Below are 4,248 nucleotides of genomic sequence, written 5' to 3'. Positions count from 1 at the left end.
AACCTTTGTCAGTGACCTTCTCAGACCAAAAAGCTACAACTCTTGTTGCATAGGTCTTGCTTTACCTTGGTCTTAACCATCCAGTAGAAAAGTATGAAGACGAAATATAGGAAATAAAGCCATGCTGTTATGTCGAGCTGTGGGGGACTCAGGTCAATAATTTCTGACATTGCCAGTTAAACAGAAGACCCAATGCTATTATGGGCTACTGGAATCTTTTAGAATATTTTGCTGAGTTTACACACCTATAATATTCAATAACGGAACTTAGAAAAAATGGGGTATACCGATGAATGTCCATTTTGTATCTGTGTATTCAAAGTGGTTGGGATATATATATATAGTTGCATTCTCTTAATGAATAGAATGACTTGTTCTAATGGTGTTTGTAAATAGTATCACAAGTCCGTATCTTGTACAGCAATTAACCACTAAGAAGAATATATGCAGTGTATTATTTGTTGAAACTGTACTTCCGATTTGATTTGAAACTGTCTCATTGCTATCTGTTTATCAATAAAACTTTGAAAAAACAACAACAACAACAAAATACACTGCTATTACTCAACAAGGTGTAAAAAAAAACAGGACAAATATTTTTATACTATTTAAACAAAAATAATTTCCACCAAATTAGTGATTAAATATTACCTCAAAATTTTAGAAATTATGACCTATCAATCCCTATATTAGAATAATAAAGTTTAGTAGCCAATATTATTTTGCTCATTACCCCTAAAGAAAATATTTAAAAGAAAAAGGAAGAAATTATATTTTGCTCATCAAAATGAATGAGCTTATATTTATCATGGTTTTTGTTAAAAGTTGGTCAAAATAAATTAAGCATCATTCTCAGTCTATCAAAAATTCATAATAAATATGACTCGATGGTATGTAGTTACTTGGCTTAATTTTCTTAAAATCCAAAGATTTTAAGGAAGAAAATAACCTGTAAATGTTATGAAAGTAGATTGAGAAGAATACACATGTCAAGAAAAGTGTAATTTTTTCTCTAAAATAAATAATAAGGGTAAGCATATTTGATAATATATTAATAATTTCTTACAAATATTATCTACTCAACATAAGGACACAGATGATTTATTATTAAAAGAGAAAATGCTTTTCAGATAGAAGTTTACTATCTGAAAAATCATTTCCTAAATGGTTATATTTCATAATCTTGCAGTCATGATTTTCCCTTATTTATTTCTCTTCCTGTTGCATTGGCAATTTATTATTGCACATTTATGTCTGCAGTTATTTAAGTTTATTTCTGATTTAAATAATACCACATCCTAGAAGTTTTTGCAAAATATTACCTAGGATTTATTGCAAGCTAGACAAATAACAAAATAACCAGTGCTTCTGGACTTCTCCAAAGTACTACAGACTAGTGACTAACATTAAATAAATACAGCCTTGCTCTCCATTTCTTTCAATCGAATGCATTAATGTTTCTGTGGAAACCTACTCATGGGAGAGAGAGAGGCTGTCAACCTGCAAGTTTTCTCGCATTGCTGCATTCGCAGGTGACCAAGATGGAGTTTTCTGGAGTAAAGAGGAGGAAGCTGGGGTTGGCAGGAGACCACAAGAGTGCTTCTTACTCTCATAGCCTTCAGTTTTACCTGGAACCACCCTCTGAAAACATATTTCTGATAGTGTTTGAGACCCTGGCTATTGCGAGACTGAAATTACTAAAAAGAGTTGAAAATCTTGGCATAAGATAATGTGAAAGGAACTGAGCAGTCTCTGAGTAAACTGGAGGCTGAAATTCAAAAGCTCAAGTTTTCCTTCAGAGAAAATTTAGAAGATGAATATGAGGCACGAAGAAAAGATCATGTCTCATTTTATTTTGCGCCTTGCTTCTTGTCAGTCTGAAGATCTTAGACGTTGGTTCATTCAACAAGAAATGGATCTCCTTTGATTTTGATTTGGTATTTTACCCCAGGACAAGATTCAAAATTTCTGAAAGGATAGCCATTTGCACTTTGAGGCTATAAGTGATGAAGAGAAAAATCATGGAGAACAGCATATGTTTTGCCTCATCCCCAAGTTTAAATGGTATTAGTTGGAATTTGAAGCAGTGTATGAGACCCTTTTTGCTGATGCTCTGGATTTGTTCCTAGGAAGGAGAGTCTATTTGGAAGACGGTTCTGCTTATGTGCCACTTAAGGACATTGTAGAAATTATCCTTGATGAATTTAGAGCGAAGTTGTCCAAGGCTTTGGCATTAACCGCCAGGACTTAGCTTTCTGTGCAGTCAGATGAGCGACTCCAGAGTCTGCTCAACTCCCTTAGTTATTCCTACACTGGCCAAGCCTATAGTGTGCAGGGAAACACTGGGAAGATCTCTGTAGATCAGACTGACCCGCTCTCAGCTGTATCCTTCCCTCCCTGCATGCCCCACCCGCACAAGGCCTAGTGGGAAAACCACCACCTCAGCACGGAGGCGGCACACAGTAGGGCTTTTCCTGAAGGGCATCAGTGTGATGCTGGAGCAGGCTCTGCAGTTCTGGAAGTGAGAGCTTGTCAGAGGAAAGATGGATCCTGATAAGTTTGATACAGTTTACTCTTACAATATCTGCCACAGCTTTGGAAAGGAAGGCAAGAGGACAGACTACATCACACAGCAGCATGAAGATTCTTCTAACCAGTCTACCAGGCCAAGGGGATTACCATGGGTGCCCATTCTGTCACAGTGATCTGGAGCTGCTGAAGTAGAAGCTGCAGTCGTACAAGATCTCTCCCCAAAGGATAAGCCAGATTTTGGATTTAGTAAGGAGGACACAATACCAGGGAGCCTGGCAGAAGCACTTCGAGATAGGACATGCCGTGGAAGATTGTGGCTTTTCTTTGAAGCATCTCAACCAGTTCTTTGCTGAGAGCCAGTAGATGCTAAATGGTGAAGACATCAAAAAGGAATCCAGCGAGCTGGAAACTCCTCAAGCCAAAGCGGGTGCCCAGAAATCCAAGGATGCATCCTCTGCTCTGGCCTCCTTGAATTCCTCCCTGGAAATGGACATGGAGGTGCTGAAAGACTACTTTAGCCAGCCATCTCGGGCACTTTAGCAACCTTTTCCTCACTAGCCTAATGTTAAGATTTTCTTTTTTGTTTTCTTTTTGTTATTGTTTAGCTTCTCTTTCCACCCTAACTCAATGCGTGAACATACATATCTATAAGTCCTATTTTAGAACTGGCTAAGCCCCAGGACAGATAATGTCCCCTAGGATAGCTAAGAAGAAATTTTAACTCCTACCACTACTTTTTCTGGGCCATTTTTGCCAATAAATGCCAAAATGTATATTTTTAAAAAACAAATACATTAATGATCCTGTGAAAAAACTTATTTATTTAGAAATAATATTTTGGTAACTGAGCTTATTATTAATTGCAAATCCTCTGACTTCCATTGTCAGATACATATTCTAGAGTCACAATACTCTTCCCATTTATTGAGTATTTACTATATAAGGGCATTGCATAAAGGAAGCACCATCACAGAACAGTTTTGAGATATGAACTATTTTAATTACTAATCAATTGACCAAATAAAAATATTGATGCTTAGAATAAATAGGTTCTCCTTAATACGATGTATCTAGAAAGTGGAATAAACAAGATAGTGAGTTAAACCCACATTCCTACAATCAATATAATTAGCAAGATTTTCATAGCTGAATACATGATTATTCTTAACATTGATCTTTATTCCTCTCTTATTTGGAAGTCGTCTTAATCTTCTTTATTATTCTGGCCACTGGGTACAAAATTGCAGTGATTAGGTCGTTCCATTCTAGGAAAAATAATATCTCTACTGAGAGAGAGAAAATAATATCTGTGAAAGGTTTTAACTGTTTGTGCAACAAAAGTGGTCATAGAAAAGAAAGTAAAATTTATACAAGTTGTTGTTGGCTTAATACAAGATTTCAAGAGTTCGGGAATACTGCATTCCACCTTTGTTGAATTTCAAAATCATCATTCCAACACCTCCTAGAAAATGATATCAGGTATTTATATTAGAATTAAGGAGATGAAGATTAAATAATGCTTAGAAGTTTTTATGGTTTCCTCGAGATTCTGAGTGTTTCTGTGCTTCAGCACCGCGTTTGGAAGGCGTGCTTTGCTGTGCAAGATGGTTTTCAAAGCCTCCATATTGTCTGATTGCGTCCCCACATGTCTGTGCCACCTTCGAACCCGCCAGGGAATCTCTGAGGCACTTAGTACGGCGTCACATGGCACATACG

The 4,248-nt window shown here is 36.7% G+C and overlaps 1 pseudogene; it reads left to right on the top strand.

Moving 5' to 3' along the window:
- The first annotated feature begins 1,541 nt into the window (after nt 1-1,541).
- On the top strand, nt 1,542-3,072 carry LOC101586528 (annotated as a pseudogene).
- The last annotated feature ends 1,176 nt before the right edge of the window (nt 3,073-4,248 follow it).

The sequence above is a fragment of the Octodon degus genome, unplaced genomic scaffold (assembly GCF_000260255.1).
Source record: "Octodon degus isolate 3935 unplaced genomic scaffold, OctDeg1.0 scaffold00066, whole genome shotgun sequence".
In the NCBI taxonomy this organism is placed as follows: domain Eukaryota; kingdom Metazoa; phylum Chordata; class Mammalia; order Rodentia; family Octodontidae; genus Octodon; species Octodon degus.
This window is presented reverse-complemented; position numbering and strand designations above follow the sequence as displayed.